Here is a 14,513-nt window from a genome sequence, read left to right as displayed (position 1 = left end):
ATGCTAGACTATCTTAGTCAAAATCAAAGGTTTCCTCTATTTTCAGTCCTTAAGGGTTTCCAATTTTGGTATTTTTCTTGTCCTTCTCAAGCAAGTGTTCCTCCCCTTTCAGGAAGAGCCAGAGGGGGCTTTCCCAAGTGAAGTTTTTCTTTTTTAAGCGTGGAGTTTAGCGGGTAGGACCACGAAACCCCCGCAGAGTCCCCGAGGACGTGCTGCTAGGGCCAGCCACAGACAGATGCCCTGGCTGTGCTCCCCGAGCGGCCCCTAGCCCCAAATACAAACAGCCATGAGTCAGTCTGTTTTAATTTTGACGGCCAGCGTTGATCTGTTTCTTAATGTGCTCCAGCCAGACTTGGAACTGGAGATGAGAACGGGATATTTTCTTCCTCATTTTTGTGTTTTTGTTCAGCCCTAGTATCTACAGAGCACTTGCGTATGTAGTGGTGTTTGCTGTCATAGGAGCAGGCAGATAGGTGTAAATTGGCATGGATAGGAAACAGCACGCATAACATATTTCACATAGTTTTCTGATTTCAGTTTGTTGGAAACTCTTCCCTCACAGGGATCGCTTAAAGACATTATCACAGGGTAGGGCATGGAGACAGCTCTGTGCTGATAGAAGGACTCCCAGCATGCAGACATGAGGCAGCAAGTCAGGTGCGGGTCCTTCCCCTTCTGTTTTGTCCTTTAGGAACATATCCATGTCTTGCTTTACATTTCTTTCTTCGGATCTGGATGATGGTGCCATGGATTCCTAGACAAATGTACAGGTTTTTTGTGTTTTTTTTTTTAAATACCATTTTATATTCCTATGCCCATTAACTTACTCTTCTCTTTCCATGTAACCAGACTACCCCTGAGGGTCCTCCTAAATATTTGTATGCTTTTGTAACTAGCACTAGAGATTTTGCTAGATTAAAAAGAGGACTTCATGTAACTGGGCCCTTGTTAGTTTATCCCTTAAGGAGATTGTAACCCTGTTTTGTTATTGAAAGAAGGACAGACTTCACTGTTCTCTTGTCTTTTTTTATTTCCAGGGTACTGCTTTTTTTTTTTTTTTAACACTTTACCAATACCTTACCCTACCACAGAGCCCCACAGCTGACAGCAAGAGAATTCTAGGCAGGCTGGTGTTTAGGTAATGGGTAGTTGGACTGACTATATTCAGTGACTCACTCTCTTGTAAAAGTACCTGGGTTTGGCTTTTATGATAGTGCATGGTGGGAGGTGGGGTGTGGGATATGAGAAGAGGTTAGGGACTTAGGATATGTAATCGGTTTCCACAGAGTTGTTGAGATCCTTTTGTAACCGCAAAATGGTCTTCATTAAGTATTTGTCTTGGCAGCCATTACATATGCATTGTAATAAAAATATTTACTATGTAAGTTGCAGAATTAAAATCTGTTTGTGTTTTCTCTACCACCACTGCTTGGCAGTTTTCATCTTTAAGTCACTAGAAGAAAACAGATTAGGATGAAAATTGGCAAGAAGTTGCTAAAGGAAAAAAAAAAACTTGGGAGGGAAATTGGCAAGAAATATGAAAAACTTGGGAGGGAAGTAAGCAAAGAAATGAGTTAATGACTGTTCTGGAAAATAAATTCTATCATGCAGATACCACAAGTCTAATTAAATTTGAATTTGACCTCTGAATATCCAGATCTGACCAAAACTAACCTGTATGAACAGAGGCTGAAACTTTGGATGGTGAGTCTACCACTATAGGAAAATTCAGTAATGTTCATTCAAGAGATCTGTAAATAAAAAGGGGCCATAGAAATTAACATTTGCATTCAGTAGCAGCCAAGACATAATGGAGACGTAAAACAGATATTTGAAACATTGAACGGTGTCCCCTATACCAGAATAAACCATACTTAATGATTGCACCTTGAACCACCTGTAATTTTCTCCTAATAGGTAATTAAGTTGGAAAGCACTGCCATTTATTTACTGTAATATGAAGCAAGTACATTTATTTTATAAAACCATTGAACCAGAACCTAACAGAAATGCCATAGCATTTCCTGAACTGAACTGTTATTTCACTTCATTTGAGCCCTGGAACTTAAAAATAAACACTAGCTAACATCTGTCGAGAGAGCACATGTTGGCACTGCTGTGCTAAGTACTTTGCACACATTGGTCCATTGAATTCTCATTTTCTCGTTACCTAGGGACAACTTTGCTTAGAGTTTGCAGTCAAAGAGAAACTGTGCTGATTTCTAAAAGTGTGATCCTCATTTTAGCAGTTGAAATGACAAATTCTGGAATTAATTATTAGCTTAACAAATGAGAGTTTTGCATCTCTAAAACCAAAATAGCTGTAAGACTGCCTGTCTTAGTGAGATTTGGGCAAGTAAACAGAACAATATTATAAAACTTTAATTATAATGGTCTGGGACCAGGCTATCTCATGTGTAAATAATGAAATGAAAATATTTAAGCTAGGTTTTCATATTAAAAAACAAAAAAATGGTGAAGTTTTCCAAAGGTGAAAGCTATGATGTGTCTTTATGTCTCTGCCTAAGTTTTCATCCCTCCTGAAGAACTGGGATTCTGAGCCCTGCACTCTTGGAATTTTCCTCTTTGTAGCAGTGGCTAATGAAAAAAGATCAAGGGAAGATTTTACACTTATATTTTCAGGAACGTTAGAACTCAGTCATGTTCGTGAAGGTTTTTGTAGGAAGGGAAACTTGGTTTTTCTAAAAATTCTGAGTACAAGTGTTCTCTTGAAAAACAGCCCTCAAAATGGCAATTGTATTACCATTAATGTCTTTCAGAACGAAGTTCATAATACCTAATTTTTATTCAAAAGGTTTAGCTAGGCGTGATTCAAATTTACTAAATTAAACAGTTGATTTCAACAAATATTTGAGTTCCTCCTATGGACACAGTATGTTAGGTACTCTGGATGCTGCCTACAAGTGTGACAAGGGTCCCTGTCTGCAGTTAATTTTTGACTTACAGATATTTGGGGGGAAAGACATATATATATATATATATATTTTCACTCATTTAGTAAATATTTGTAAGTGCAAACATTGAACTAAAGACTCTGCCAAACTCTGGGAATTATTAATGAACAAGACATAATCCCTGTCCTTAAGGGGCTTTTATTCTAGTACAGATGACCAAGTAAAAACCAGAGCAGTTTGGTAAATTTTATGGTATTGATTAATATGGGGTCCTTCAATGAGTACAGAGAAGCAGCATTTAATCTGATCTTAGAAGTTCAAGCAAGATTTCCCTGGAAGAAGTGACATATCAGGTGAGAGATGTTGGATGAGTAGGAGTTATTTGAAGAAGAATAGGGAGAACATTCCAGAAAGAGAGCAGATTGTACAAGGCCTAGAGCCCAGAGGGAGCACTGTAGATTTGAGGAGCTATAGTGAGTTCTCTGTGGCTAGAGTGTGTAATGAATGCGCCCGGAGCCAGGAGAGAGCACTGCACTTTTGCAGGAGCTCTAGGTAGGGCAGCATAACTGGGGTCTGGAAAGATAGGGGTATATGGTGATAGCTGAACTGGGAGAGGACAATCATATCATGGTTTCTGTCCTTCCATTTGCCAGCAATTAAATAAATAAAAAAAGCCAAAAGAGGTAGAAAGACGAAGTTTCACTTTTGTGTTTCGTGTAAATCCAATTGGTGAAATCCAATTCTCATACAGCATTCTAGCTGCAGAGGAGACAGAGAAATGTGGTAGTTGGTGGGAGCACAGGGAATTACCCTCAGAGGAGAGCAAATGGGTCTCCAGCATCCTCCACGGTGGCTTTTCTTTACTGGGGGAAGTGCCATAATAAAAACAGTATTTTGGGAATATTCATCTAATATAATAAATAAATTGAAGGGGGATAATGGAGATGTTGTGGTTGGAAGTTTATGATGTATTTTTATTCCAATTCTAAAGAAAAGGAAGTAAAATTTTTAAGAGACTTGCTGAAGATCTGTAATTGATAGGACCAGCAAGAGAGTCCGTCTTCTGACTCCTTACCTTTTTTCTGTACGCTATTAGGGTTATTGCTTATTAGAAAAGAAACTCTAAATTAGACTCTAATGACTTACCCATTGAACATTGCTGACTTTAAGTTTTAAGATTTAGGCTAGTTAATCTCACTATGATGTTAACAGTATTATTAAGCCATTAAGATTGTAAATCTGCCATTTGTAAAGGAGAAGATTATGGTAACAAAACCTTGTGACCTAATGACATTGAGCATTCCATGACATAGTTGTGAAGACTATTTGCAGGCTATTTGTTTTCATGGAAATGATATGTCAAGCCACATGGTCCTAAATAAACGTATCTTGGAAAAGCCACCTATACCACACACTTGAAATTTAAGTAAGTTAGGAAATTTCTCCCCAGATCCTCTTCCAAATTGTCTTCTCCTTTTCCTTTCCCACTGAGGCAGAATCTCTTCTTCATGCCTTATAACCTCAAATTTACAATATGGAAGTCCAAGTAGGTGGGCAGTCTGCAGAGGGGAGGAAGCCTGCTCAGGGCGAGTTGAGCAGCTGGGGCTCCAAAGTCAGGTCTTGAGAGAACAAGGATCATGGTGGGATTGCTTCAGAGGAAATGGGTGAGTGAGTGTTGAAGCCCATCTCCTAAGGAACTGAATTCCAAAGCTGACTTAGGTACTAGGGAGCTGGGAGCCGAGTTAGGAATTAGGAAGTCCAGAGCAGGATCAACCACAGGATAGCACAGCAATGTGCTGCCATAGTACTGGGAAAGAAGTGCTTTATCAGGCCTTGGATTGGTCCCAGAATCTTGGGTGGGTAGACCTAGAAGAGATAGTAAAGGAATTAACAGCTTCCTAAATGCCAATTCTTAGACCGGCTGAAGCAAAATCATCTTAGGGAGCTTTTAAAAACTAGATTTTTAAATGTCATTTCAGAGAATCTGAAATCTGGAGTCCAGAAGTTAAATGAATCTAATGTAGAGCCAGAATAAGAGAAATAAGATCGTCATCCTACTCCTCCTCCTCCCTATCCCTCCTCCTCCTCTACTTCTTCTTCTTCTCCTCCTTCTCCTTCTATTACTACTACTACTACTACTACTACTACTACTACTACTACTACTACTTCTTCTTCTTCTTCTTCTTTTCTTCTTCTTCTTCTTCTTCTTCTTCATCTTCATCTTCATCTTCATCTTCATCTTCATCTTCTTCAACTTTCCTAACTTTACTTCCTTGGGAGCATTTACCCGGGGACACTTGAAATCATTGCATTTCACAGTTCTTCCTTTAAAAATGCTTATGCTATTTTCAAATTCAAATACAGACCTACATACATACAGAAATAAACACTAAAGAGGCATAGAGATTTTAACAGAATTACGTATATACTCACAAGTTCAGACATAAAACCATATATATGTATGTATATCTCCAAATGTTAAACAGTAGTTTAATATTGGTGAGTAAATCCATTACATAAAATAACCAGCATTTTGTACTTTTGTTGGCTGCAATAAAAATTATATTGGAATTTGAGTTTTCTGCTATAAATTTGGTCAGTACCAAATCTCAGTGAAAGAAGAGCTTTTATTTTTCAAGTTGATAAAAAGTTCTCATTTCTTATGCTTTCTAGCAAGGATTAATCTTTAGCCAATATTTCCATGTACAGCTACTTGTAATCAAGTTTGATTTAAGTCAACAAATTATCTTTCCTAATAAGCAGAACTCTAGGTTTTAATTTATGAATTTATTCATGTGTATTTACTGCTGTAGAAGTTAACTTCTGTTGATACATCATACAGAGCTACCCAACACTCTCAAGATAACACATCCGTGTTTATAAAAGCTATGTGCAAAAATGGTTGAAATTCATTCTCTCGCTCTCTTTCTAGAACTCTCTTAGCTTTCTTGCATTCTCTCCTTCCCTTCCTCTGTCCTCCCTACCCCTTCTCTCTCTTTCCCTAACAGTTCTTTTCATCTCCCTCCTTGCTCATTTTCCTTGTGTATAAAGCACAAGTGCTTAGTAATTATTAAACATTAATAACTTTGGCACTAACTGTCCAGTGATTTACTCTTAAAAACATGCTTTATTGCCTGTTATTACCTCTAAAGTTCATGTTCCCTCAATCCAAGCTTCACACCCTCCTCCCTTACCACAAGCAGCTATATTGTTAAGGTTGTTTTAAACAGTGATAAGGTAGCCATAAAACAAGGTCTATGATACTTTCCTATCTACAAGTCACAGGAAGCTCAAATGAACTCAGCAAATATTGCAAAATTGCAAGAACCATTAAATGTAACACTCCGCCCTTTACTTAAAGTTCTCCCTCTGTTAAATATAATGACACCCTATATCATTCCTCTGTTACGTGTTCAAGTCAGTTAGTGAGCTTTGTATTAGCAGTTCCTCTTTAACAACTTCTGGTTTGTCTGGCTCAGTTGAATAATATTAGGGTGGTGTTTAGGTGCATTTTTAAAAAGTAAAATGATAAACATTTATGCGAGAAGCGCATACATCACATTGAGTATATTATACATTTCTTGACAATAAATTAATCTTTATGGCATACTTATTATGGCATTACTTTGACCTTCTCTCTTGCTCTTTATCTAGGTATTTTCAAGTGTTTTACAATCTCAAACAGACCTAATATAGTATATGCACAGAATCCTTTGAAGTTGGCATTTGCCTTTCCAACCAGCATGTTGTAAAGGAAGTTAGCTCAAAGAGTAAGGGTGTGTTTGAGCAGGTATAATAACCACAAGATGCAAATTCCTGAGCTCTTCTCTAATTCATCTGAGTAAGAATAGATACAACATTTTGAACACGTTCCCCAGGCGATTTGAAATAATTGGTCCATATACTTCACTTTGAGAACCAATGATCCACATATTTGATTTTATCTGTAGAAAAACTGTGCTGAGGAAATTATTAAAAAATGAAATGCTGGTGTATGTATCAGGGCTTCAGGAAAAGGTTCTTCAGGGTCTCCTTCAACAAGAAAATTTAGTCCACTGTTTAAAAGTCTATATTTGATTTATGTTAAGCCTTAGGTTTTTTACTTAAAAATCTTAGTAGTCCATTTTTACTTAAGAAGTCACATCATGTCCAGCATCTTAATGGCACTGAATGATTTCCTCCAGCAATTTTTATGGATAGCTCCAGAGGAGCTCAAGTCACGTGCTTGTGAAGAGAAACAGCATTTGTCTCCATGCGTGAATCTTCTCTGAGCAACACATGCCCTTATGGTGCTTGCCAAACTCACGACAGTACCAAGTGGTACAATTTTTTTTTCGTTTATAATTTTCACATAAAAGAAAATCTGCCGTGAAGACTGAAAACCAACACCCTTAAGATAAATATATTGTCAGATTTGAGTGCCCTTAGTAATCAGCAAAGATAAGTGTTTAACAATGTACACAAAATAGTGTTTTATGTTTAACCAAATAGAAGAAGCCAAACACTAATAAAGAAATCTACAAATGAACAATAAACTAGGCAATCAGAGCAAGGACTCACATTAGCAGCAGGATATTGGTATTACTAATTTATTTGATCTTAAAATAATGAGCTTATTCACAATTCTATTCAATCTATCCTTACTATTTTGTTTCCTTTCAATCTCAGCTCTTTCCTATGAATTACACTCTTTGAGAAACTTATTAAATTATCCACATTTATACATTTTTCTTCATAAGTGGCTTCCATCCAGAAAAGGAGGCCAAATATTCTGGCTTAGAACCTCAAATCTTTTCAGATGTGGGAATCTTTTATTTTCATGCTTTTTGAAAGATAGTCTGTATCATTAGTATCCATTCTGGATAGGAAACAATTATATGACAACATCCCTGTTTTCTACCTGCCTTGTTAGGGGCCTGGACAAATTCTAAGTAGAATTTTTAGCAAAGTCTTTCCACCATTGTTTTTCCATGAATCCCCAACCTTTAGGCAGTCACTATGATGAATGTGATATGTACTTTTTTGATCCATTTAATTGAATTTACACCTATGTATACATTTGCTTATCAATAAACGATATTTAACAGTTTTGTTCGGGTGGCTTTGGAATTTATGTAAGTGGTAGACTTCCCACACATCATTCTTCAACTTGATTTCTTTGCTCCTATGACCTTTTTGAGGTCTAGCCATGCTACTTATATGTGGAAATTTATTTCATTCTTATACTCCTGTGTCACATTTTATTTACTCATTCTGTTATTGATGAACATTTAGATTGTTCCGAGATTTTACACAATACTGCAATGAAAATCTTTGAATATTTCTTTTCGCACACCTGCAAGAATTTCTCTGGAGTAGATATCTAGCAATTGAACTGTGGTGTTTTGGGGTACGTAGGCACATTTCAGATTTTACTAGAGACTGCCAAGTTATACTTTAAAGTAGTTGCACCAATTTAGACTACCATCAGTCATTTCTGAGTGTCCCCATTGATAGACATCTTTGAAACCACTTGTTATTGATACTTTAATTTTTGCCATTCTAATTTGTAATAAACTCTATCTCTCTTTTTTTTGTTGTTGTTCTAATTTGTAGTTCCCTGATTACTGATGAGATTATACATATTTTCATGTTGGTTTGCCATTCTGATTTCATATCCTTTGCCAATTTGGGGGGGGGTCAGAGATTGTGGTGGTTATGAGATATGCCTTATGGACCACTGTTGTAGGAAGCGGAACTGAACAACGGCCCCAGATGCTATACATGAAATCCTTCACTCATGGAGGTTTTGTTGAGACTTCTTCCACAGGCAGCTTTCTGTGGATCATTGAGTGTGGCAGGATACTAAATTAGCAGATTTGTGTTTAGAGGATGTGGGACTTACTTATTAACTGATTTTGGTTCAGAGACTCCCAGATGGCTTTCCAGCAGTTGGTTAGATTTAGACAGTGGTCTAGTCCTTCCACCCAACCTTCTGTCCTTCTCTCCTTCACTTGGAGGTTGGACTTGCATTAGGTCTGACATATCTCCCAGCCTTCCCTGCCCCCTTCCCTGTTTCCTTATACACCAGTATTTCCCCTAATAAAATCATGAAATGTTTAATTCTGTCTTAGCTTAAGAGAAGAGATCTTCAAAATTACTTGGAGGGGATGTAAACTAATAGGAAATTAAATATGTCTTAAGTGTTAGACAAGATTTTTTTTATCTTCTGGCAATGCTTTCCTCAACAGTATTTTAATGGTGTGTAAAATACCATTTTCTTTTTTTTTAAGTATAGTAATATCGAATCAGAGGTTATCACAGCTGCTATCCAAAACTAAAAACCTAAAAAAATTTCTTCACCCAGAGAAACTGGATGATTTACTAGCAAGTGATCAAAATGCATTTCAAAGCACAAAAGGACTCGAATAGACATTTACCATTGTAAAGATGGTTTACTTCCAAAGACACTATCATTAGATGATTTTATGATTGAATTATATCTCACCCTTAAGTAACATATACTTCCTATATTATTTAAACTATACCAAACCAGAGAAAAAGATGGAAAGCTCTTCAAATAATTTTTTTTCTTTTTTTTAAAAATTGAAGTGTAGTAGACATACAATATTGTATTAGTTTCAGGTATAAAACATATTGATTCAACATTTATATATATTATGAAGCAATCACCATGATAAATCTAGCTACCATCTGTTACCACACAAAGTTGTTATGTATTATCAACTTCGTTCCCTATGCTGCACATTATATCCCTGTGTCTTAAAGTTTATATCTTTCAATCCCCTTCCCTTATTTTGCCCATCCCCCTTTTCGTCTCCTCTCTAGCAACCACCAGTTTGTTCTCTATGAATCTGTTTCTGTTTGTTCGTTCATTTGACTTTTTTCTTTTTTTTTTTTAGATTCCACATATAAATGATATCATAATGTGCTTGCCTTTCTCTGTCTGACTTATTTCACTTTTTGTATTCCTGCCAACAGTATACGAGGGTTCCCTTTTCTCCCATTTTTCTAGGACCAGAATGGTCTTTGTACCAAAATCTGAAAAATAATATAAAAACAAAACTATAGCTAATCATACTAATGATATAGATATTCAAATAAAATGTTATCAGGTAAAACATTAATAAATAGATTCCAGCATGATGTAAGAAATGATAAAATATGACAAGCAAGATTTATGATTGGAATGCAAGAGTGCTTGAATATAAAGAAATCTGTAAATATAGTATAATTTGTTATATTGATAAGGAGGAAAATTATATAGCAGTGTCAGTAGATGCTAAAAGTGTACATAAAATTCAGCAGTCATTTGTAATAAAAATTTAAAGTAAAACTAGAAGTAGAAGGAAACTTCATAAATACAGTAACTTATTTTAACCCAACATCCCAAAGTAGACATGATTTTAAATGGTGAAAGATTAATGCCACTTGTCTTAAAATAGGGACAATCTTAAATGCTTGTGAAAAGATTGTTCATACAAAAAAACAAACAAAACCAAACAAACCCAAAGAGGTTCTAGCAAAGAGCAAACAAACAGAAAACAAAAGTCTGTTAGAATTAATAAGGGAGTTCACTAAGATGGTTGGATAGTAGACAAACATACAAAAGTAACTAGCTTTTCTTTATGCTAGCAACAGTCACCAAGAAGTAAAAATGGAGGGGCGCCTGGGTAGCGTACGTTAAGCGTCTGCCTTCGGCTCAGGGTGTGATCCCAGTGTTCTGGGATCGAGCCCTGCATCAGGCTCCTCCGCTGGAAGCCTGCTTCTTCCTCTCCCACTCCCCCTGCTTGTGTTCCCTCTCTTGCTGGCTGTCCCTCTGTCAAATAAATAAATAAAATCTTAAAAAAAAAAAAAGTAAAAATGGAAAGCTATTCAATTCACAATAGTAGGAAACAATAAAATACTGAGGGGTAGTGGTGGGAATGTAAATTGGTGCAGCCACTGTGGGGAACAGTGTGGAGGTTCCTCAAAAAAATTAAAGTTGTACTCCCATATGACCTAGCAATTGCACTTCTGAGTATTTAACCAAAGGAAGCAAAGTCACTATCCTGAAAGATATCTGTACCCCCATGTCCATTCCAGCATTATTTAGAATAGCCAACACATGGAAACAATGTAAGTGTCCATCGACAGATGAATGGATGAAGAAGATATTTTATCTGTCTGCCTTTCTGTCTATCTCTACCTACGTACCTACCTGTACATACATATAATGGAATATTATCCAACCATAAAAATATGTAAATCTTTCTATTTGTGACACATGAATGGATCTAGAAGATATTATGCTAAGTGAAATAAATCAGACAGGAAAAGACAGATACCGTATGATCTCACTTACATGTTGAATCTTAAAAAACCTGAACTCACAGACACAGCAAACAGATTGGCAGTTGCCTGAAACAGGGGCAGAAGTGGGGGTGAGAGGACGAAATGGGTGAAGGTGGTCAAAAAGTACAGACTTCCAGTTTTAAGGTAAATAAGTCCTGGGGATATAGTGTACAGCAAGGTGACCATAGTTAACAAATACTGTAGTGTGTTTGTAAGATTACTAAGAGAGCAAATCTTTTAAGTTCTTTTCACAAGAAAAATAAATTTTTAACTGTGGTGATAGATGTTAACTAAACTTATTGTGTGAATCATTTTGCAATATATACATCTATCAAATTATGTTGTACACGTGAAACTAATACAGTGTTATATGTCAATTATATCTCAATTAAAAAATATAAGGGATATTATAATATATTATAATATTATATTATAATATATTATATTATAATATTATAATATAATATTATATTATAATATATTATAATATAAGTGTCCGACTTTGGTATGATCTCAGGGTTGTGAGATTGAGCCCTGTGTCTGGCTCCATGCTGGGTGTGGAGCCTGATTAAGATTCCCTCTCTTTCCCTCTCCCTTGGCCCCTCCTCTCTATGCACATGTGTGCATGTGCTCTCTCTTGCTCTCTTTCTCTCTCAAAAAATATAATATAATAAATAAATAAATAAATAAATAAATAAGGGGTAAATCTAACAGGAAATTTATAGGACATATATGAAGAATATTGTAAACTCTCACTGAAGGATCTAAAACAAGACCTGCCTTGGTTTGAATCCTGGCTCTAAACTAGCCGTGCCATTTTGGAATGATATTTATTTTTTCTAACTTTCAATTTCTTCATATTTAAAATCAGGATGAGGCCAGGATGAATATTTAAAAAGTTAATACATGTAAAGTACTTAAAATGGTATGTGACACATAGAAAGCCCTTAGTATACATTAGCTATTATTACTATTATTTTTGTTGTTGCTGATATTGTTATTATATAGAAGACTAAATGAACAAAAAGAGCCAAAGATTTATGAATAAGAATTGGACTTTGTCAGATAGTAAATGATACTTAATGCCATTAAAAGACCAAAGCCAAAAAACCCAGCATAGTATTACTATAGGAATAGGAAATGAATGAGAGGAACCAGAGAGCCCAGAAATAGACCTTAGAAAATATGAGAATTTTATACATAGTAGATGTTGTATAAATTCAGAGGAAAATTATTTAATGAATCGTGTCAGCTGTCCAGCTAAGAGGGAAGAAGGTTAGATTCTTACACCATTGTACAAACAAAAATTGTACCTTGAATATTTTTTTAATTTTATGAGAATAATAAGACATTTTAAGAGAAAATTTAGGATATTACATGAACAACCTGAAAGTGGAGTAGTACTTTTTAACCAATATAGGAATTCTGGATAGATATATTGACTTCATGAAAATGAAAATTTTGCATGTCACATGGTATAAACATAGTAAAAACAAAGAGCAGGAAAAAATTGTTAAAATCTATAGCATACAAAGACGAATGAAAGAAATTTGGCTGGAACAGCCTCTTATTTATTGTCTTAAAACTAATGTAATAAAATTGCATTTGTGCTCTTTGGACATTTAAATTCAGTAGGGAAAGTAGAAATGTTCATTCATGATCTTCTACTGTTTCTTATTTTCCCCTTCACTTTTCTTGTCTCTTTTATTCTGCCAATATCTTCTTGCTTTTTTTCTAAAGATATCTACTCCTGACACTATTCCTTTCCCATTTTCTTTCTCTATTCCGTCTGCTTTTCTTCATTTTTTTTTTCTTATATGCATCCCTTTCTTTTTTACTTCATATTTGGTTACCCACCCTTCCTTCATTTTCTCTCTCTTCCTTCATTCCACAAATCTTTATTAAATGTTCATACTAGGCTAGGATTTTGTATCCTCTAAATTCATAATCTATTCCCTAAGTGTAACTATGTCATAATCATACTATCAGCATAACTACCACTTTTTCTAAATTTTAATAATATTAAAAGCTTTTAACTGATTTAACTAGTATGGTGTTGAATTCAAATCTAGGGAAATGAAAACTCCAATAATTCCAGCAGCCTCTGGCTTTTTAATAGTGTGTTAGAAAATTTGCCTCCTTTATAAAAGCCTGCACTCAATACATTCACATAAGGCAAACTGTTCTTGATTTTTTTCACTCTAAAAGATTTATTTTTTAAAAGAGAATGGGATTGGGGGAAGTAAATGTGGTGCAGGAGAAAAGTACACATGTGAGCTTTCTTATTAATTGCTCCAAACCAAGTACAGAGAATATGCTTCATTGAACAGCTCAGTAAAAACCTCCAGGTGTTCCTGGAGGTGCTTTTCAGTGAAACTAAGGATTTTAGACTCTGGAGAGTGGAATTCAGCTGTAGTCCTTGTATTTGGATAGAATCCTAGATATGTTTGGCTCATGAGTTGAAAAAAATCCTTTAGTTCAGTAGAAGGAAATGAAGCTGTTGGTTTAATACGTCTCAGCCACCAAGGTCTTCCTCACCTGCAGGGCTGCTGGCTGTCAGTGACGTCTCTATGTGATGGTTCTCCAATGCCTGAATGGCCAACTCTGCTGAGTTCTACTGCATCTCCCCCAACATGTCAGCATATTTTATCTCAGGCCTTTGGTCCCCTTATGTCAGGAGTATTGACATTAGCAGTGCATTGGGGCCAGTGGCTAGTGTGAGTCTATCCTCCAGGAGCTGCCAAGTAGTTTTTATTATAAATGAATATTTGTTCATTTACCTGCTTTGTGAGTTTAGAGTTTTGTATAGGAAGTTCTATTTAACTTTTATAAGGTGGACAACAGAAACCAATGACTAACAGAAGTAACCATTTTGACAATTTAAATATTGATAATGGTGGTGGTAGGTCAAGGAGAGATCGTGGATTGCTTCTGGATTGTGAAAGAAAAAGGAGAAATAGTATGGAAATGTTTTTTTTAGTAGAGGGAGAGAGAAGAAGGTGGTAACATAAGAGAGGAGCAGATGTTTGGGGATGAGAAGAGCACAGGGAGAGCAACCTTTTTGAACTAAAGGGAGGGTGCTACCTGTCTAACTCATTCTTCTCTGTCTCAGGCGAACCTCATCTCTTCCAGAAAGCCTTCTAGTGTTTTCTGTCTATTATAGGATACTTCTGTTGTCTGTGCAATTAATTTGCCAATTAATTGTGTACTGTTTTGTAACTTATCTTAAAAGAATTAAGTCATTGGGATGTTATTTAGCATCCC

General features: G+C 35.9%; 1 protein-coding gene across 1 annotated transcript in view; it reads left to right on the top strand.

The window, feature by feature from the left end:
- CFTR (CF transmembrane conductance regulator) overlaps nt 1–14,513 on the top strand; it is a gene marked incomplete at its 5' end in the record, with an annotated part of 136,113 nt that overhangs the window by 46,777 nt on the left and 74,823 nt on the right. The gene's annotated exons all lie outside the window — the stretch shown is intronic.

The sequence above is a fragment of the Ursus maritimus genome, unplaced genomic scaffold (genome assembly GCF_017311325.1).
Source record: "Ursus maritimus isolate PB19 unplaced genomic scaffold, ASM1731132v1 scaffold_3, whole genome shotgun sequence".
NCBI classification, from domain to species: domain Eukaryota; kingdom Metazoa; phylum Chordata; class Mammalia; order Carnivora; family Ursidae; genus Ursus; species Ursus maritimus.
Note: the sequence above shows the minus strand (reverse complement) of the source record. Positions and strands in the feature narration are given on the sequence as shown.